This window comes from Orycteropus afer, unplaced genomic scaffold (assembly GCF_000298275.1).
Source record: "Orycteropus afer afer isolate SDZICR_OR568_19922 unplaced genomic scaffold, OryAfe1.0 scaffold00218, whole genome shotgun sequence".
Classification (NCBI taxonomy): Eukaryota; Metazoa; Chordata; class Mammalia; order Tubulidentata; family Orycteropodidae; genus Orycteropus; species Orycteropus afer.
The window spans coordinates 2,584,844-2,607,972 of record NW_006921805.1 but is presented as its reverse complement, the minus strand read 5'-3'; positions in this window follow the sequence as shown (position 1 = coordinate 2,607,972).

The window sequence follows — 23,129 nt, the reverse complement described above, 5'->3', positions numbered from 1 at the left end:
TGGGGTTTAGTCCAATTCTGCATCCTTTCCTTCAAGGCTCAGGGGTCCAAGATTATCTTCTGTGTCTGTGTTAATTGGTTTCCCTTTTGTTTGTTGAAGAGGGTCTGTGCAATCCTTCTGCCTAGTCCGCCATCTTGCCGGAACCTCCTGCAACTTACTTTCAAATGGTTTATCAAAATTAATCATTATCATCATGATATATATCATTATCAAATATATATATATATATATGTATATACATATATATAGAGAGAGAGTGCACAAATGAGGCAAAATGTTAATAAAGTGTTGAAAAGTTGAGAAGTGTACAACTCTTGCAATTTTTAAGTGAAATAATTTCAAAATAAAAGTTAAATATCAAAAAGAAAATAAACAAAAGATTGACTTCCAAGAGGGGTCTTATGGGAATGATAGAAATATTATAAAACTGGATTGTAGTGATATTTACATAAGATAGTAAATTTACTGAAAAATCATTGATTCCATTATACATTTTAAATGGGTGAAATTTATGGTATAAATTACACCTTACTAAACTTAAAATTTTCTTCATATTCTTCTTTTTTTCTAAGGATTACCTTCTTCTCCCTCTTTCTTGTAAATCAACCAAACCCAACCCACTGATACCGAGTTAATTCCAACGGATAGCTACCATCATTTTTCTCCTGTGGAGTGGCTGATGGGTTTGAATGACAGACCTTTTGGTTAGCAGCCAAATGCCTTAACCACTGAGACAGTGGAGCTCCTTATAGACAACAAAGGTAAATACTATTACATACACAACCCTGCAATATCAGTAATAGCAAATAATAACCTATTCTCCTCTAATTCTGGAACTTCTCACTAGGATTAGTCTCTGTGACTGGTCCTCTTGTCACTTGTTAAATGACCTCCGATCATTAGTAAGCAGACCTCCTCAGAGAAATGCTCAGACACAATCCTTCTTAGACTTATCCACTGAAGCCAGCATCCTTTCTGCTGGATAACAATCCCTCCCTTGATCAATAGCTTCCTAGTTGGTCTACCTACATCCGTCCTGATGCTCTCCAACTCATCTTTTCTGTTGCAGTCATCTGATCTTGGCAATTCCCTGCATCAAAACTTTTAACAACTTCTCATTTTTATCTTTGAGGCTTCATTTACAGAAAAATGACCTATTTTATTCAAACAATAAAAGATTTCATATAAGGAATTGTTGTTGTTGTGTGCTGTCAAGTCAGACCCAACTCATAGTGACCCCTCCTTGGGTTTTCGAGGTGGTATCACTACTAAAGTAGATTGCCCCATGGTGATTACAAAACTATGGGAAGAGTTGGGAGACTAGGTTCTCTGCTGGACTCCCAGGAATGACTCCCAGTACATGATAGAACTGGCCACCAAGAGCTGTTAACTCCATCAGAAGGTGGAGAGTCAGGAAGTTGCCACTGACTAAGGTAATATACTACCTTATAAAGAAGCAATTCAGGGATTAGAATGTCGCTGTTGCTAGAATTGTTGGCTTCAGAGTAATGCTGTACCTTCTGTGTTTACAATAATAGTAACAATTACCGTACAAAAGAAGCTCTATTCCCTCTTAGAACATTGGACCTCTGGGCAGACACTGGATTATCTTCCTTTTTTCCAAAAATTTTAATTATTGTGAAAATATACACACCAAAACATTGGATAACACAACTTCTTCCACATTTACAATTCAATAACATTTATTACATTTTTTTCATGTTGTGGCACCACACTATTCCACCACCACTAACATCCATTCACTAACCCCCAAACACAAACTCACTCTTCCCTCTCACCTGTGGTAGCTATTAATAATTTTTGGTTTTGATATATACTTACTCCTTACTTACTGACTATCTCATTATCCAATATTTCACATGTAAAACACTAGTAAAAAAAGTCTACTATCTGACTATTCTGTGGATTAATGGTGTATGTCTGGCAGTAGAAATGCCAAGGTGCAAGGTGAGAGTAACGCTGGCTGTGATGGTTAAGGTTATGTGTCAATTTGACTGGGCCATGATTCTCAGTGATTTGGCAGTTATGTCATGATGTAGACATTCTCCAGTTCGTGAGCTGATGTGGTCCTCTTATGTTTTTGCATAATGCCAATTTTCACATAACAACCTGGCCTTTGTAACCTAACTATGTTGATAAGTGAGGAGTGGGTATATTTGTTTATTTCATATAAGTGAGATCATACAGTATTTATCCTTCTGCAACTGACTGACTTCACTGAGCATAATATTTTCAAGGTTCGTTCATATTATGGCATGTGTCAGAACTTCCCTTTTCTTCACAGCTGCATAACCTATTTTACTCAAATACCACATTTTGTTTATCCATTCATTGGAGTACCTCTTGATCCCATCTAGGCCATGCTGTCCCACTGAAAGTGCAGAAATAGTTGAAGTATGGCCTTGCCTCACCTTCACCCTTCATATCTAATGTATATACAACTGATTGGCTGAACCTAAATTAATCCATTACCCCAGCTGTAAGGGTGTCTGGGAGATACAGGTATTAGCTTTCTAGCCTTTGCAGTCCAGGAAGGTGGAATGAATGTTGAGTACCACAGGTTACATGGCTGCTCTTAGGATAGACACAAAACTACTTGTAAGGCTTTTCACGGAATGGAAATGGACTCTTCCTACCTTTTAGCCTCATTTTTCCCCATGCTCACCCCTTGCTCTCTCTCACTCTCTGTTTCTCGGTCTCTCATATTTAATATCCCCTTTCCCACCACAGGGCTCTGCACATGCTGTTTTCTTAACAAACTCTTCCTTTCCACCTGCTCCTCTTGACCTAGTTTATTCTTAACTCCTTTGTCGTTCAGCTAGAATATTACTTCACTTTAGACTCCTTTCTGGCTTCTCCTCTTTCTGGTCAGGTTCCCCGGCTATAGGATGTCCTAGCATCTTGTAACTTTCCTCAGCTCTCTTTGGGGAGGGATGGAGGGAGGAAGGCCCTTATGTCTACTTTAATACCTTTCTAAATTCTTTTAGATTTTTACCATGTGCATGCATTTTTTTAAGCCTTAAAGTATGTAACAGAATTTTTTGGAGTTGGTTATAGTCCTAGAGTGCTTGATTTCAGAGCATGTATTAGAGATTTTTGAAAATTTCAAAAATTAAATCTCAAAAATCTAGTAATTTCTAATAATATATTTATTAGGATTGCCTAAGAGGTATGCCTAGAATAGGTATACTTTTTGTGGAAATCTTTCTTAGTGGAATGAAGTATTTTTGGGGGTAGGCTAATTCACAAAAGGGGGAATCCCAGTTAAAGAAAAATATTGAGGAATGCTGGACCCCATAAATGGAGCTCAATGTTCTACTAGTCTAGAAACAAAAACAACCTTCCACTTTAAGTGCTACTGTTATCTTTCTCTAATAAACACATACTGAAAATAATAAAAAGCTAAAACTAAAGAGAGTTAATTTAATAACACTTATCTAACATATTTCTCTATTGAACTTTTGAAAAGTGATCAACATGGGTCAGGAAGACAATAATAAAACTGTGCATAATTTACTTAATAATCTTGCAAATCCAAGCATGTGCTTCACTGCCTTCTGGTGCTACCAGTTGTACTAACTTACAATTCCAGGAAGGAGTAGGGAAGGCCTTAGAATTTGTACTCCATAATAGGGTAGAAATTTGGGCACTTTCTTTCATGAAAAGGAATTATTTGACTACTGTGGCTGTATAGTAGGTTTTGAGATCCGGGAGTGTGAGACTTCCTACTTTGTTGTTCTTCTTCAGTAGTGCTTTGCTTATCTGAGGTCTCTTTCCTTTCCATATAAAGTTGGTGAATTGTTTTCTCCATATCCTTAAAGAATGTTGATGGGATCTGGATTGGGATTGCATTGAATGTATAGATTGCTTTGGGTAGAATCAACATTTTCACAATGTTCAATCTTCCTATCCACGAGCATGGGATGTTTATGTAGATCTCTTATAGTTTCTTGAAGTAGTTTTTTATAGTTTTCTTTGTATAGGTCTTTTGGGTCCTTGGTAAGATTTATTCCCAAGTATTTTATTTTATTTTTTTGGTAGTGATAGATAAATCCTTCACCCTCTACCCAGCCTGCCAGTAACTACTAAGCTTCTGTCTCTTTCTCTCAGTACTCTCCTAGTCTCCACCCTCTAATTTACGCTTAGACTCTTTGCGTCCTTTTCTACCCTTCAGGTGCCCTTGCCCCCAAACCCCTAGTTTCCGGTGGGGTTCTTTGTCTACTTTTCCCACCAGGAAGCCGTCCTCCACCCCCACTCTCAGTTTCCTGCTTGGATCCTTTGTCTCCATCCCTGGGTTTATCTTGTCCCCACCCTCCCTTGCATTTAGTTCCTCTTCAACATTTAGGATTGTTTTTTTTTGAAATAGGCAATAAACCTCCTGCATTAAAACACTACTTAAGCACCCTGCAGAGATAGGATTGGTGCTGATGGTACTCTAAGCCCCAGCCCATCCACTGGACGGATGATTCAATAAAACTTATTTTTCTAACAATTCACTCTGATCTTGTTCCTCTTCAACACCTAACAGGTACATTGTAAATGGTATTGATTTCCTTATTTCTTTTTCAGCAATCTCTCTTTGCTGGTGTAGAGAAATCCAACTGATTTTTGGATGTTGATCTTGTATCCTGCTACGATGCTAAATCTCTCAATTAGTTCCAGTAGATTTTTGACTGAGTCTCTTGGGTTTTCTAGGTATATGATCATATCATCAGCAAACAGGGATAGTTTGACTTCTTCCTTACCAATTTGGATGCCTTTGATTTCCCTTTGTTGCCTTATTGCCCTGGTTAGGACTTCCAGTACAATGTTGAATAGAAGTGGTGATAGAAGGCATCCTTGTCTGGTTCCTGTTCACAAGAGGAATGGTTTCAGTCTCTTTCCATTGAGAATAATGTTGCCTGTTGGTTTTGCATAGATGTGCTTTATTATGTTGAGGAATATCCCTTCTATTCCTATTTTGTTGAGAGTTTTTATCAGGAATGGGTGTTGGATTTTATCAAATGCCTTTCCTGCATCAATTGATATGATCATATGGTTCTTTTTCTTTGTTTTATTTATGTGGTGGAGGACATTGATTGTTTTTCTAATGTTGAACTGTTCTTGCATACCTGATACTGAACCTCACTTGGTCATAATGAATTATTTTCTTGATATGTTGAATTCTATTGGCTAGGATTTTGTTGAAGATTTTTGCGTCTGTATTCGTGAGGGATATTGGTCTGTAGTTTTCCTTTTGAGTGATGTCTTTGCTTGGCTTGGGTATCAAGGTTATGCTTACTTCATAAAATGAGTTAGGGAGGATTCCACTCTTTTCTATGTTTTGGAACAGTTTAAGTAGGATTGGTATCAGTTCTTCTCTGAATGTTTGGTAGAATTCTCTGGTCAATCCATCTAGGCCAGGATTTTTTCTGTAATTTTTTGACGACCTGTTCAATTTCCTCTTTTGTGATGGATCTGTTCAACTTTTCCACATCAGTCTGTTAGTTTACGTAAGTGACGTGTTGTCCATTTCTTCCAAATTTTCAAATTTGTTGGAGTACAGTTCTTCATTGTATCCTGATATTATCCTTTTTATTTCAGTTGGTCCTGTTGTGATGTCACCCATTTTGTTTTTTATTCATGTTATTTGATTCTCTCCCTCTTTTCCTTTGTCAAATTTGCCAGTGGTTTGTCAATTTTCTTAATGTCATGAAAAGGAATTATTAATGTAAAAGCCTCCTCTAGCCCAAGACCAGTAGATTTGGTAAAAGGCAGCAAACTGAAAGAACCCAGAACCTCCAGCATGCCAACGGCTATAGCCACACTCAGAACTGGTATGCCAAGGCTTATACGGTAAAAATCCAAGATCATTCTAGAACCAAGGCCATGGTTGAATCTTCAAGTTGAGAAGAAACCAGGAGTCTATTCTAGTCCAAATTCTGTCCCAGTTCAGAAATTCCTTCCATAGCACCCAAGTCCGTTATTCATCGAGTACCAGTGTAAACACTTAATGTTTACAGAAACAAGTTAAACACTTGGGTATTCACATTTAACATGTAAACCCTTAAACAAGTTAATCCTGAGGATTGTAAAATTTAGAAGTTGGAGGAGTATCTAGGATGACTTGAGAGCAAGGGACTCCAAGAGTCCAAGAAATGATGTCTTCCTTTCTTCTCTGTGCTGTGCTTGGAGCACAGCTTGAGTCTGTGGTCTCTGGAGGAAAAACAAATTTAAAATCCTTTTGCTTTTGTTTATATTACTTCCTTCACCGAAGTCTCCCCCCAGTTAACCAGTCTATCTCATAGTGTAACTTTCTGTTTCCTAAATGTGAAACGTTTAATATTACTGTTGTTGGTAGATGCCAGGTCGATGTCAACTTAGCCCTGTTGCTACAACAGTTAAGCATGCTGCTGCTGACTGAAAGGTTGGTGGTTCAAACCCACCCAGCAGCTCCATGGGAGAAAGACCTGCTTTTGTAAAGATTGTTGTTGTTGTTGTTATGTGCCGTCGAGTCAAACCCGACTCATAGCGACCCCTCCTTGGGTTTCTGAGGCAGTATCACTACGGAAGTAGGATTGCCCAACCTTCCTTCCGAGGAGTGGCTGGTGGGTTTGAACCGCCAGCCGTCTGGTTAGCAGGCAAGTGTCTTAGCCACTATGCTACCAGAGCTCCCTTGTAAAGATTACAGCCTAGGAAACCTTATGCGGCAGCTCTACTCTGTCACAGGGGGTCTCTATGAGATGTAACACGAACTAATTAATGTTACAGCTTTAAGGAAAAGAACTTAACTTGAATTCAAGAGGTTTCCGAAATAAGTATCAGGTTAGGCATAGTTAGTGAAATAAACCATTTGGACACCCTCTGTGGTTTCTCAAAGTCACTGTTTAGCCTTAACCCATTTATTTCCTTTCTTTAATAACAACTGTATACGCTACACCTCCCACTGCCCAATTCTGGTCTTGTGTGTTAGGAATTGTAGTGATTGCAATTTAGGCATTTTGCCTAAATAAAGAGGTGACTTCACCCAAGATATAGTCATTTCTCATACTGCTAAAATCCTACAAGTAAGGAGAAATAAATTTGGGGATGTAAGCTAATGATTAGTAATACATCCATAGTTGCAATTCTTTTAGAGCATCTTAAAAGAGAAAGCCGAGTTCCACCTTCAGAAATCAGACTGTTGCATCAGCTTAGGAATTGAGGCCAGCAGAAGGGTGTTCTCCGCACAAAACAACTGGTTTTGCGGGTGGCAGCTTCTGTTGAATCATCACTAAAAGTTAGAAGACATGTGGGTGTACACTGCAGTAGTCAAAACAGGCAGACACACAGGGAAGAACACTGGCTAGTCCTATCTCTCCTGCTCGTCAGCAGAGCAGCCTAAAGTTACTTTGAAATAATTTGAAAGTTCAAGCAAATGGCATAAGTCCTTTGAAGAATTTATAGGTATTTGCTGCTTAATCTGGAAATCAGGTAAAGCCAGAGGCTTAGAATGGGACACACGGACTCAAAGGAAATGCTTTTGTGTATGTAGGAGAAGAAAATGTACTTAAACCAGTAAGAGCTGTGAAATGTGCTCATTTTGTGCCATTTGAGAAGAATCTGTGGCAAAGGTATCACATGTCCTTAATAATAGAAAACAAAGTCTATGCAAAACATCTAAACATCTGAGGGTGTGACAGCTAATGAGAAAAAGATCTTTTCATGCTCCCAGACCATTACTTCATTTTGCCTTGGGGTAGCTCATGTGCCCATCAAAGCAGAGAAACTGTCTGAACACAGAGAGCACACCCATAACACTGCTGTTTATTAACGTTGGACCTGTGAAAACAAAATCACGTCCTCATTTTGGTTATGGAAAAGCTGAAGACAGTGGGGACCTGCTTAAGTCTCTCGATTCCATCCTTAAAATAGTGGGACATTGTTGGGGGCCTACTATGTGCCAGAGAGTCCTGGTGTTACAATGGTTAAGTACTCGGCTGCTAACCAAAAGATCTGTGGTTTGAACCCACCGGCTGCTCTGCTCTGTGGGAGAAAAGACCTTCTGATCTGTTCACATAGAGTAAAGCCTAGGAAGCCTATGGGGGCAGTTCTACTCTGCCCATAGGGTTGCTATGAGTCAGAATTGACAGCTATGTGCTAACAACAACTCTGTGCCAGGCATTCTGCTAGAGTGTTATGGAATCTCCTGGACAGCTTTGTGAGGCAGATATTTTACCCCTCCCTCACTTTTTTACAAACGAGGAAACTGAGTCTCAGAGAGATTGAATGACTTGTCCAAGACTACACAGTGAATGGAGAGTCCAGATTAACAGTATAGCTGTTTCACTCAAAATGCAGACTCTTCCTTGCATTTTTCAGATGCCTGAAAAAACAGAGTTGGTCTCTGCTTTCCAGATTTGCAGGAAGGGGTCCACACCTATGCCCCACTTTCCTTGTTACTTAGTAAGTGGTTTGGGGGAAAAAAAAAAAAAAAACAGCGAAAAACCAATTGTCATGGAGTCAATCCCGGGCAGAACCATGCTCCATAAGGTTTTCAGTGGCTGATTTTTCAGGAGTCGATTGTAAGGCCTATCTTCCAAGGTGCCTCTGAGTGGGTTTGAACTTCCAATTTGTAGATTAGCAGCTAAGCTCATTAACCATGTGCACTATCCAGGGACTCTTCATAAGTAGTAATTCTTTACTGCTAAGTGTGGTCCCGGACCAACATCATCCGGGACTTTTTTAGACACTCAGGAACTCAGGCCCCACTGCAGACTTACTGAACCAGAATCTGCCATTTAAAAATGTTATCACCTTCCTTACTGGTACATTTATTGTTATTGTTGTTGTTAGATGCTGTTGAGTTGAATACAGGCCTTTAATAACATGCTAATTACCCTGTGTCAGACAGCAATTCTGAGAAGCAGATATAACACTGGCTAATTAATGTTACAATTAATTAGCTCCTTTAAAGGAACACAGTCACTTTATGGATCACTGGCCAGACAAGAAAGTCCTGAGCAGAGGGAAGTAAGGGAAGCATTGAAAAAGGTTTTGTAGATAAAGCTGAGGGCAGCTGCATTCGCTAGCATCTGGGTAATACAAAGTAATGCTAAATATTAACACCTAAGAAGATTAGTGGAGATTGTAGGCAAAGAATTCTCACTGGGTGAAAGACCACTTGTTTACAAATCTCTTCACTTCAAGGGATCTTTGACAATGAAAATGACAAGACCAGAGACCAGGGGGTAGGGCACTGTTCAAGTGACCTCCTGTGGAGTGTGGGTCATTTCCCTCCAGTGTAGGTGGTGACCAGTTATAGGCAGTAGGCGTAAAGAGGAGGTGGGTGAGCATGGGAAGGGCTCCTTGAGTCTACAGGTTTTTGAAAAGAACAAGAAGTTATTAGGCAGAAGACATTATTTAGTAAGAGAGATAAGAAGAAAAAGAGTAAACTTTAAATAGAGCCAAGAGGTTGATCAACAGACAAAGTTATTCAAGATGGAGAAAAAAGAGAGAAGAAATTCTACACTGTTGGGACCACACAAGAAAATGTATTTGGTCACTGGAATCACCTTGTCTTTTGAGACTGAAATAACATTGGCTCCAATGTGTGATTCCTTAGAAGTCTAAAGCTCTCTGAAAGATTACTTTGGATTGCCAGGAGCTTATGTGCTCAGGTCAGTCAGGTTTACAGTTTTCACACCTTTCCAGTGTTTGAATCCCTTTTATGAAACCCCATGCAGTGATTGTGCTGAGCACAATACATGTATATTTTATTCCATGTGCAGAGTGATTCCATCTGTTGGGGGTAACTACATCCTGATTATTTCACAGATAAGGGAAGGGAACCATGGCACAGAGAGTGAAGCAAATAGGGCAAGGCAACATAGCTAGGGAACAAAGGGGCCAGGATGTGATGTCTGAGGTGACAGTAGTCTGTCACATTTGTGGCTCCCAGTGACCTCTGCCTACTGGTGCTCATGCCCTGTGTTCTCCCTTCCCCTTGAATCTGAGCTTGGTCTGTGACTGGTTTTAACCCAGTGTGCAATGAGTGGCACTGTGCCAGTTTCAGCCTTAAGCTCTTGGGAGCCCTGAGCTGCCAGACAAGAAGGCTGGCTACCCCACTGGAGAAGCCACAGGAGAGGGAAGGTCTCTGAGACTATGTGGAGGAGAATGCAGGTACCCAGCTGACAAAAGCTGGAAGCCCCAGACAAAAACAAATAAAACAAACAATAAAAACAGTTGTCGTAGAGTCGACCCTGAACCATATGTGTCAGAGTAGAACTGTACTCCACAGGGTTTTTAAGGCTGTGACCTTTTGGATGAAAATCTCTAGGTCTTTCTTCCTCTGGGTTGGTTACAAACCCCCAGTCTTTTGGTTAGTAGTCAAGTACTTAACCATTTGCACCACCCAGGGAACCCCCAGATACATGACCCCAAGTTAATGATTGCCATCAGTCCCCAGCCTTTCCAGTGATCCTAGCTGAGGCATCAGACATGTTGGACATTACACCCCAATAGACATCACGCAGAGCAGAGACAATGCAGCTGTGACCTGCTCAAATTCCTGACCCACAGAATTGTGAAAAATAATAAAATGGTGGTTGTTTCAAGTCACTGAGTTTTTGGTAGTTATGTAGCAATAAATAGGTAAGACCCATGTTAAAGCTAATGTTTCAGCCTCAAACTCTGCCTCCTGTCGTTGAGGAGAAAGAGAGAAATGAGCTCATGAAGCCTGTGAGGGAGCAAGAAAGAGGAGCAGACTGAGTGGGCTAAACAGGATGGTCTGCAGTTGACCACAGGGGTGGAGAGAGGGAAAGACAAAGGGTATATTTATGCAAACCTCTAAGTAAAGGAAACAAGAGGGAACAGAATCCTTAAGTCAAAAAATACCTTTGCTGGTAGTATTTCTGACCCGGAGCATATCTTCACATTATAGCTAATGCAAGAAAAAGACAAAGGCAAGATGTAGTACTATCTGTTTTGAAGGATTTCAACTAGGCCAAAATCTTAATAATGGTTATGTCTGCATAGGGGGATTATAAATTATATTTCCTTAGTTTTCTATTCTCTTCTAGTTTTTCCATATTCTGTATGGACTTTAAGTTGTTTTTTTTTTCCAAAATGTTAATATCAGAGAAATAAAATCATACAGATTTTTAAAATTCCCATATACTCAAGTGCCTCAGGAAAGAACTAGCCCTCTGTCCCACCTTTCTCTTCCAGCTTACACTCCATAGTCAGCTCCTTTTTAGCTAGTACTGTTTTAATTCTTTGAGTGGTTAAGTCTATATCTCTAAATTATGTTTTTATACTTTTACTTTTTGATTTGTTAACCTCAAGCATCCATTAATTCTCTGTAACAGAAGTCTTATTTTTTTCCTTCAACAAATGTGTTGAGCGCCTACTGTGCGCAGGTACTGTTCAGGTACTAGCAATAGAGTACATAATAAGAAAGAAAGTCCTTGCCCTTTTAGAGCATATATTCTAGAAAAGGGTGATGGCTGATCAAAAGCAAAGAAATAAATAAGTTAATATCCAACAATGATTAGTATTATGAAGAAAACAAAACAGAGTTGGGGGCAGTGCAGATGAATGTATTTTCCAAAAATGGCTGCAATCCTACATGCTTATCTAGAATCTTGCCACTCTCCCATCAAGAGGTAGAGTTTCTTACATTACCTTTGAATCTGGGTGGGTTGGAGATTTGCTTGTAGTCAATAAACAATCACAGAAGTGATACTGTGTGACTCACAATTAGGACATAAAAAACAATAGATTTTCCAACTTGTATGCTGGAACATTCAGTCTTGAAGCTTTCAGCTGTACTGTAAGCAATCCAATAGTCTTGAAGGTGCCATGCTGTGAGGAAGCTCAAACCAGCCCACAAAGAGAAACCATGTGAGACTACAAGAAGACAGAGAAATGTCCAGCCAGCCCCAAGGGCCCCAATCCCTATACTCTTGACATCAGCTGAGACCTGAATGGGGAGAGGGAACCAGCCACCCATGCAAGGATCTGGAGGCACAGTGGTCCAGGAGTTAAGAATGAGCTTCATGTCAACAGGCAAGTATAAGAAAGTTCACAGCAACTTTACTCCCAATGTTCTCAAACTCACACAACACAAAAATTCATCAATAGAATAATAGATAAACTCTGGTATAGTTATACAACTAATACCACACTGCAATTAAAAGAATGAGCTACTGATACATGCAGCAACATAAATGAATCTCATTCTGTTGAATGGAAGAAGACAAACACAAGGGTGCATACTATCTGATTTTATTTATATGAAGTTCAAGAATGGGCAAAATTGATTGGTGGTGATAGAAATCAGAGTAGAGGCTATTTCTGGGAGCAGGATTCATTGGGAGCGAACATGAGAAAAGTTTCTGGGGTGCTGACGATGTTCTGTATTTCAATCAGAGTGATGGATGGTTTGGTGTACACACGTGAAAGTATGTATGTATTTTATACACATCATTTGGTGTATTTTATATTTCAATTTTAAAAGAATAGACTTCACATGCTAGAGGAACAGAAAACAGGCAGTGTTGATTTAGTTCAGCTTTTCTCCCCACTCCTGTTTACCTTTGCAGCCCAAAATCATATGCTTAAATATTTGTTTTTTTCTCTCATCTATTTTTGACAGTAGCTTTTGACTTTGCCAATAAAAATGAACCTACTGATGCTGCTATGGTTACTTCCCTTTCTTCTTCAGACCCCATCCATCCTTCAGGGTTATATATTTATTTATTTTTTTAAGCTGTCCTTTCACATATCTTGGGAGCTCTGGTGGCATAGTGTCTAAGGCATTTGACTGCTAACCACAAGGCTGGCAGTTCAAACCCACCAGCCACTCCTTGGAAAGAAAACTGGGCAATCCACTTCCATAGTGATACTGCCTCGGAAACTCGAGGAGGGGTCGCTATGAGTCGGATCCGACTTGACAGCAGTGAGTAGTAGTAGTAGTTCACATATCTTAAATTGATTATGTTACATTCTGTTCTGTAACCATATGAAATCTTCTATATTTTATTTTTAAGTTATTCCTAAATATTGAAATCAGAGAAACAGTCTTTACATTATTGTAGTTATACAAAATATTGCTCTTGGTAGAGTCAAGCAGAATGATAGAAATGTATTTCCTTGACAACAGGGCCAATGCTTTCATCTCTTTATCACTCAAGGAAGAATGTTCTTAGTATCCAGGTCAAATAAGTTATATTTATTTCTGTATCAGATGTAAAGATGCTAAAGGAATCACACCTCATTGCATCCATGTCCCCTTTACAATATGACTTTGCAGTTCCTCTATCAAAACATGGAGTACATTTCCTCATCCCTTAAATCTGAGTAGGAAAACTTTGTGATTTTCTTTGACTAATTGAATGAAGAAGTTGGTGAAAATCCTTCCAACTTCTGCAATCTGAAGTTGACCAAACATGTGATCAAGATGCATTGAAAATTACTGGTGATTGGTATGTGAAAGTTGGAAACAAAGACCTATTGGTAGCTGGAAAATATAGCCTTGGTGATAGAAATTACTCTGGAGATTACATGATAGAATTCTGCAAGACCAGTGACTTATTCCTTGCAAACACCTTTTTCAACAACATAAATGAATACACAGGAATCAAATCAACTACATCTGTGGAAAGAGATGATGGAGAAGTTCAATATCATCAGTCAAAACAAGGCCAGGGGCCAGTTGTGGAACAGACCATCAATTGCTTATATACAAGTTTAAGTTGAAGCTAAAGAAAATTAAAACAAGTCCATGAGAGCCATAATATGACCTTGAGTATATCCCACTGGAATTGAGAGATTATCGCAAAGAGATCTCATGCATTGAACACCAATGACTGAAGACCAGATGAGTTGTGGGTGACATCAAGAACATCATACATGATGAAAGCAAAAGGTCATTAAAAAGACAGGAGAAGAAGAAAAGACCAAAATGGATGTTAGAAGAGACTCTAAAACTTGCTCTTGAATGGAGAATAGCTAAGGTGAATGGAAAAAATGATGCAAAAGAGCTGAACAGAAGATTTCAAAGAGCAGCTCGAGTAGACAAAGCCAATTACTTGAATGAAATGTGCAAAGACTAGAGGTAGAAACTGTTCTTCCCTTTTATATCAAAAGAATTTGATATAAAATTGGAATTTCTCAGGCTGAAGGAACTGAAGAGAAAATTTAAGCCTAGAGTTGTAATATAGCACTGTCCTGTGTGCAAAATATTGAATGATGCAGGAGGCATCAAAAGAAGATGGAAGGAATACACAGAGTTACGCTACCAAAAAGAATTGGTTGATGTTCAGTCGTTTCAGAAGGTAGCATAAGATCAAGAACTGATGGTTTTGAAGGAAGAAGTCCAAGCTGCACTGAAGGAGTTGGTGAAAGGTAAGACTCCAGAAATTGACAGAACACCCATTGAGTTGTTTCAACAAACAAATGTAGCATTGGAGGCGCTCACTCATTTCTGCCAAGAAATCTGAAAGACAGCTACCTGACCAACCAGCTGAAACAGATCCATATTTGTGCCCATTCCAAAGAAAGGTGACCCAACAGAATGCAGAAATTATCATACAATATCATTAGTATCATACACAAGTAAAACTTTGCTGAAAATAATTTTAAAATGGTTGCAGCGGGATATTGACAAGAAACTTCCAGAAATTCAAGCTGAATTCAAACAAAGGATACAACTGCTGATGTCAGATGGATCTTGGCTGAAAGCAAAGAATATCAGAAAGATGCTTACCTGGGCTTTACTGACTATGCAAAGACACTCAACTGTGTTAATCATCACAAATTATAGAAAACATTGCAAAGAATGGGAATTCCAGAACATTTAACCATGCTTTTGAGGAACCTGTAAGTAAATAAAATATAGTCATTTGAACAGAGCAAGGGGATATGCATGGTTTAAAATCAGGAAAGATGTGTGTCAGGGTTATATCCTCTCACCATACTTATTCAATCTGTGTGCTAAGCAAATAATCTGAGAAGCTGGACTATATGAAGAAGAATGTGGTGTCGGGATTTGAGGAAGAATCATTAACAACCTGTGATATGCAGATGGAACAACATTGCCTGCTGAAAGTGAAGATGTGTTGAAGTTCTTACTCATGAAGATTAAAGACTACAGTCTTCAGTATGGATTATACTTCAACATAAAACAAAAATCCTCACAATTGCACCAGTAGGCAACATAACGATAAATGGAGAAAAGATTGAAATTGTCAAGGACATCGTTTAACTTGGATCCACAATCCACACCCCTGGAAGCAGCAGTCAAGAAATCAAATGATGTATTGCATTGGGTAAATCTGCTGTAAAAAAAATTCTTTGTAATGTTAAAGAGCAAAGATGTCACTTTGAAGACTAAGGTGCACCTGACCCAAGCCATGATATTTTCAATAGCTTCATATGCATGTGAGAGCTGAAAAATAAATAAGGAAGACCACAGAAGAATTGATGCATTTGAATTGTAGTGTTGGCAAAGAATATTGAACACACTAGGCACTACCAGAGGCAAACAAATGAATCTTGGAAGAAGTACAGCAGGAATGCTCTTTATAAGTGAGAATGACCAGAGTTCATCTCTCGTACTTTGGTCATATTGTCAGAAAGGACCCATCACTGGAGAAGGATATTACACTTAATAAAGTGGAGGGTCAGCAAAAAAGGGGAGGACCATCAATGAGATGGATTGACACAGTTGCTACAACGATGGGCTCAAGCACAGCAAGGATTGTGAAGATGGCACAGGACAGGGCATTGTTTCATTCTATTGTACATAGGGTCTCTATCCAGCTAAGACACTATATTACCAAGTTTCCCTTGCAGTTGGGGCTCACCATATGAAGAAGTTTTAGACAGTGTGATGTAAGTAGAAGAGTTCTGTGAGATTTCCACAGCAAGAGTTGAATTTTCTTGACAGCAGTGGGTTTTTTGGTTCTTCCTTCTTCCTACTAACTAGAATATGGATACAATAGCTGGAGATTTTATTGACAGTTTGAACCATGAGATGACTTCGAGGATGGAAGCTATGTATCAAGGATGATAGGTTTGAAAGAAAGTAGACTAAATCCCAGATGACACAGTGGAGCAACCTTTCCAGCTTTGCACTGCCTACCTCCAGATTTCTTTTGTGTTAGAGAGGAGTAAACTCTCTCATCCAAAAATCAGCAGTTTCTCTTGGGTAGACTTTATGCTACCTTCTCTGTATGTGTCAGAGGTGAACTGTATTCCATTGGGTTTTCAATGGCTAATTTTGGGGAACTAGATTGCCAGGCCTTTCTTGTGAGACCCCTCTGGGTGGATTTGAACCTCCACAATTTTGGTTAGCAGCTGAGGACACTACCCACTTACACTACCCAAAGACTCCTTTCTTGTCTAATTACTCTTAACACTCCCCCCAACCCCCGTTTTATATACCTGAATGTAATCCTAATTAATATAATTTGGTTACTGCCTGCCAGCCTGTTACCTTCCTTCACTGCAGGCATTGCCTGTGCTTATCCTGGATTGTATCATTCTTTCTGAGGTGCAGAGAATTACTTAACATGGCCCTTTTAGCCATGGACTCTGTGACTCCCACCAGATGAATGGGTGGGACTATGTTAAATGTGAGGTGCTTGTGGCCCACCAAGGAGACTGGATAGCTTGCTAATAATGTAAAAAACATACAGGGCACCCTGGTGGGGATAGGACCATGCAAATAATGTGTTTGGAACCCTAATGTGGTGATTAGTCAGTTCTGCCATCTCAGTAGGCTTAAAATGAGCTATCCCAGAAGCAGAAGAGAGGATCTCGTTACCATCAAAAAAGAAGAGCCAGAAGTGGAATGTCCTTGGACCTGAGATCCCTGCACTGAACCTCCTTGACCCAGGAGACAGAGAGAGAGCTGTAATATTTTGCTGACATGGTGAGAGAGGGAGAGAAATAGCAGCAGAGGAATGGCAGAAGCAGACCCAGCAGCACACAGAGTGGTGAGCTTCCAGACCCACAGAGCAACAAAGCTGAGTGTCTTTGGGCTGAAGTGTACTGGAGGAGTGGGGTGCTTCTAGGCACTTAACGGCAGAGCTAAAAGAGCTTTGTAATACTTGCTCGAGCAGGGCAGAGGTCAATGGGCTGCCAAACCAAGAGGCCAAGGACCAGAGAGAGTCACTGCTGAAAAGAAGCTGTCGTGATTGAAGAACTATATCCTGAGTTGTTCCTCATCCTGAGATGTAACCTGCTACTTCCCTAATAAACCCCATGATCATGAATATTATCTGACTTCTGTGTGACCATTTCAATGAATTATCAGACCTAGTGGAGTAGAGAGTGCTGTGGGAAGGACAGTTGGTATCAGAATTGGCGAAAAAAAGTTGGAGGGTGGAAGCATGTCTGACCTCTGCCTCACAGGAATCAGCCTTGGGCTGTTGATCTTGATCTTTTTCCCCCTTGTGAAGTTAGAGATGGTCAGATGCTGCCCCCCATGCTCTTTTTCATCTCTAGACATTCCATTTGGACTTTTAAAATATCTTCTCTGTCTCTTCTTAATATGTTCTACTTTCTTCTAGTTTTTTTGTGTTGATGAGCAGGTTACTGTGAACAACTGGGGCTCACTCCCATTTGCGTCCTCTGGGAGATGATGTAGAACAACAAATCAAAGTTGTCCTAGCCAAAGGGCAAGGAAACTGGGACATTGAAACACCAACTCCTGTTGGTTATTGGTTAAGGATTATTCCAGAGGATATCTTGATGCACTTCTAGCTCATCTGCCCAGATGGGCTTAAGCAAGGCTACTGCACCAAAAGAAAGCCCTCAAGCAAAACTTCTCAGGTGCTTACAGTAGGAAGTGGTTGCCATATTTGGGAGTGACAAGTACTGAGGGAATATGGATACGACATACTTCATACCTAGGAGTCCAAGTCTCCATTCAACAAATGAGGAAATAACTAGCTGCATTACCTTTCCCAGTGTAGATTTCATCTGGCCCAATGGACTGTGCTGCTCCTGAAGGTTTATTTTTGCTCCTAGGCACTCCACCAAATCTTGTGGTTCATCCAGATGTAGGAAGAAATATTTTCTCTTGTTACGTGTAGTCAGCTGATGGGGAAGGAGGTGCTCTTCCTCCAGAAGAACATTAGAAGAACATAATGCTTCCATCTTCTATGTCTTAATGTAATTTAATTTCTAAAAACCACCAAAGTTCTCAGCCTGATGGCCTAGCCAAGTGTGTTAGACTGGGTTCTCTATAGAAACAAAACCAGTAAAGCTTATATAGATATAGAAAGAGAAATTTATCTTAGGAAAATGGCTCACACACTTATAGAAGCTGGCAAGTCCAAAGTTCTTGGCTCAAACATCAAGCTGGAGGCTTTTCCCAACTTACGCAGCTGCAGGGGCTGAGGAGCTCAAGGTTGGCAGGCAGTATACTGGCTGTTGACTCCAACAAATGATGAATCCAAGATCTCCAGGCTGAATGGTGGATTGTTCGCTCATGGACAGTTGTAGGCAGCACAACAGAATCCCAATCCACAGAAGAGTGTCTCTTTTCCCAGAATGTCCGTAAATATACTGGAAGCAGGCCGCACCCCTAGGGAAACTCCCTTTCATTGGATTGGCTGCTCAAAACATATACATCTGATCTCATCATGGGAATAACCACATCACAACTGCTTAAACCCAAAGAATTGTGGTCCAGCCAAGTTGACACACAGCTCCAACTATCACAACAAATCTGGTTCATTTGTGTTGCTCTCAGAGAGACTTGTCAAGGGCTTATAAATGTGCCCAGGAGAAGTGTTAGATGACTGCCAAAAATTACAAGTGACTTAACCTCTTTGAGATTTCTTTCCTTGTCTGAAAAACAGCAAGAAGGGTGTGGGAGGCAATAATCTATAGGGTTCCTGTAAGCTCGAGGACTCTGATCCTGTATTTTGGCAGGCCTGGCCTGCAACTCTACAGCCAAGGAGAGTCATCTCATCTCCATGTCACAGATTTCCAGAGGGAACTGCTGCTAGGAGAAGACCCCATAATTCAGTCTCCAGGCTTTGGGCCTTACTTCTTTTTGACTCTATAATCTCACACCTGAGAATATATTCTGATGAAATGCATGGAGGTCAAGTGGTAAAGCACAAAGGTGTTCACCACATTAATTATAAATGGAAATTTGTAGAACAAGGGTCAAATTGTTTATACCACATCTGTATGATGGAATATGATCCAAATGATAGGAATAGTTTGAAGAATTTTCAATGACATACAGAACTGTCCATGATACGCTATATGTAAAACAGGATATAAAACTATGTATGTTGAAGGATCCCAACTGGGGTTCTAATATATGTATATATATATATGTGTGTGTGTCTGTGTGTGTGTGTCTGTGTGTGTGTGTGTGTATATATATATATATATATATGTATGTATATTTGTTGGTGTTAGGTGCCATTGCATCAGTTCAGACTCATAGTGACCCTATGCACAACAGAATGAAACACTGCCCAGTCATGTGCCATCCTCAGTCCTTGAGGATTTCAGACATCATTGCAGACACTGTGTCAATCCATCTAATTGAGGGTCTTCCCCTTCTTTGCTGACCCTCTACTTTACCAAGCATGATATCTTTCTTCAAGGAATGGTCCCTTCTGACAATATGACCAAAGTAGGTGAGAAGAAGTCTAGTCATTCTAACAAAGAGCATTCCAGCTACAATTCTTCCAGGAAAGATTTGTTCATTCTTCTGGCAAACTCAAAAACCAAACAAAAGTCATTGCCATTGAGTCAATTCTGACCATATTGACCCCCTTTGGGTTTCTGAGACAGTAAATCTTTACAGAAGTAGATTGCTCAGTCTTCTTCCACAGAGTGGCTAGTGAGTTTGAATTGCCAACCTTCTTCAGTGTATATTCTGATGAAATGCATGGAGATCAAGTGGTCAGCACAAAGGTGTTCACTCTGGTGGCATAGAGCTGAAGGCATTCAAATGCCTTCAGCACTATGCCACCAGAGTCCATGGTATATTCAGTATTCTTTGCCAGCCCCACAACCCAAAGGCATCAGTTCTCCTTTGGTCTTCCTTACTCATTACCCAGCTTTCACATGCATATGAGGTGACTGAAAATATGGCTGGGCTCAGGCACACCTTAATCTCCAAAGTAACATCTTGGCCTTTTAACACTTTAAAGAGGTCTTTTGCACCAGGTTTCCCCAGTCCAGTGCGACATCTGATTTTCTGACTGCTGCTTCCATGGATGTTGGCTATGGATCCGAGTAAAATGAAATACCTGACAACTTCAATCTTTTCTTCATTAGTCATGATGTTCCTTACTGGTCCAGTTATGAGGATTTTCTTTTTCTTTATGTTGAGGTGTAGCCCATACTGAAGACTGTGGTCTTTGACCTTCATCAGTAAATGCTTTAAGTCATCGTCACTTTCAGCAAGCAAAGTTGTGTCATCTGCGTATTGCAGGTTGTTAATAAGTCTTCCTCCAACACTGATGCCATATTCTTCTTCATATACTCCAGCTTCTTGGATTATTTGCTCAGCATACTGATTGAATAAGTGTGCTAAAAGGACACTGATGAACATCTTTTCTGATTTTAAACCATGCTGTTTCCCCTTCTTCTGTTCAAACAACAACCTCTTGGTCTATGTACATGTTCTTCATGAGCATGATTAAGTGTTCTGGAATTCTCATTCTTCACAATGTTATCCATAATTTGTTATGATCCACACAGTTGAATGCCTTAGCATAGTCAATAAAACACAGGTAGATATCTTTCTGATATTCCTTGCTTTTAGCTAAGATCCATCTAACATCAGCAATGATATCTCTTGTTCCACATCCTCTTCTGAATCCTGCTTTAATTTCTGGAAGTTCTATGTCAATATCCTACTGCAACCTAACTAAAATGATCAGCAAAATTTTACTTGCATGTGATATTAATGATATTGCTCATTAATTTCCACATTGTGTTGGATCACCTTTCTTTGGAGTGGACACAAATATCAATTTCTTCCAGTCAGTTGGCCAGGTAGCTGTCTCCCAAATTTCTTGGCATGAAGGAGTAAGTGCCTCCAGTGCTGTATTCATTTGTTGAAAAATCTCAATGGGTATTCTGTCAATTCCTGGAGACTTGTTTTTCACCAATTTCTTTTGTGCAGCTTGGACTTCTTCCTTCAATACCATTCATTCTTGATCATATGCTACCTCCTGAAATAGTTGGATATCAGCCAATTCTTTTTGATGCAGTGTCTCTGTATTCCTTCCATCTTCTTTTGATGCTTCCTGCATCATTCAATATTTTGCCCATAGAGTCCTTCAATATTGCAATTCAAGGCTTGAATTTTTTCTTCAGCCCTTTCAGCTTGAGAAATGCTGAGCATCTTCTTCCTTTTTGGTTTTCTAACTCCAGGTCTTTGCTCATTTCGTTATAATGCTTTACTTTGTCTTCTCAAGCTGTCCACTGAAATCTTCTGTTCAGTTATCTTATTTCAGCATTTCTTCCATTTGTTTTAGCTACTGTCCATTCAAGACCAAGTTTCAGAGTCTCTTCTGACATCCATTTTGGTCTTTTCTTCTTTGCCTGTCTTTTTAATGACCTTTTGCTTTCTTCATGTATCATGTTCTTGATGTCATCCCACAACTTGTCTAGTCTTCAGTCACTGGTGTTCAGTGCATCAAGTCTGTTCTTTAGAGGGTCTCTAAATTCAGGTGGGATATAATTAAGGTCATAATTTGGCTCTTGTGGACTTATTTTAATTTTCTTCAGCTTGTATATGAGCAATTCATCTCCTGGCCTTATTTTGACTGATCATATTGAGCTACTCCATCACCTATTTCCACAGATGCGGTTGATCTGATTTCTGTGTATTCCACCTGGTGAGGTCCATGTGTATAGCCACTGTTTATGTTATTGAAAACAGGTATTTGCAATGAATAATTCATTGGTCTCACAAAATTCTAACACGTGATCTCTGGCATCATTTCTATCACCAAGGCCGTATTTTCCATCTACTAACGGTTCTTTGTTTCCAACTTTCTCATTCTAATTACCAATAATTATCAATATATTGTGACTGCATGTTTGGTCAATATCAGACTGCAGAAGCTGGTAAAAATCTTCAACTTCTTCCTCTTTGGGTTTAGTGATTGGTGCATAAATTTGAATAATAGTAATATTAATGGTCTTCCTTTTAGGCATATGGATATTGTCCTATCACTGACAGCATTGTACTTCAGCATATATCTTGAAATGTTCTTTTTGATTAATGCAACTCCATTCCTCTTCAGTTTGTCATTCCCGGAATAGCAGACCATGTGATTATTGGCTTCAAAATGGCCAATACCAGTCCATTTCAGGTCACTGATGCCTAGGATATCAATATTTATGTGTTCCATTTCATTTTTGACAACTTCCAATTTTTTGCTAGATTCATACTTTGTACATTCCACGTTCTGATTATTAATGGATATTTGCAGCTGTTTCTTCCCATTTTCGGTCATGCCCATCAGCAAATGAAGGTCCCGAAAACTTTACTCCATCTACTCATTAAGGTCAACTCTAATTTGGGGAGGCAATTCTTCCCCAATAGTATTTTGAGTGCCTTCGAGTCTGAGGCGGTCATCTTCTGGCACTATGTCAGACAATGTTTCATGGCTATTCATAAACTTTTCCAGTAACATTTCAGACAGTCTTTCACTGCTATTCATAAAGTTCTCAGTGGTCAGTTTTTTCAGAAGTGAATGGCCCTTTCCTTCTTCCCAGTCTGTCTTTATCTGTAAGCTTTGCTGAAACCTATCTATCATGGATAATCCTGCTGATATTTGAAATACCAGAAATACCAATGGCATAGCCTCCAGCCTCATACCAACATGCAAGCCTACACAGTACAACAAACTGACAGACAAGTGTTTGTTATTGTTGTTGTTAAGTGCCGTCGAGTCGTTTCCGACTCATAGCGACCCCATGCACAGCAGAACGAAACACTGCCCAATCCTGCGCCAGCCCCACAACCCTGCTATACTTGAGTCCATCATCGCAGCCACTGTGTCAATCCATCTCTTTGAAGGCCTCCCCCTCTTTCGTCAACCCTCCACCCTACCAAGCATGACATCCTTCTCCAGGGAATGGTCCCTTCT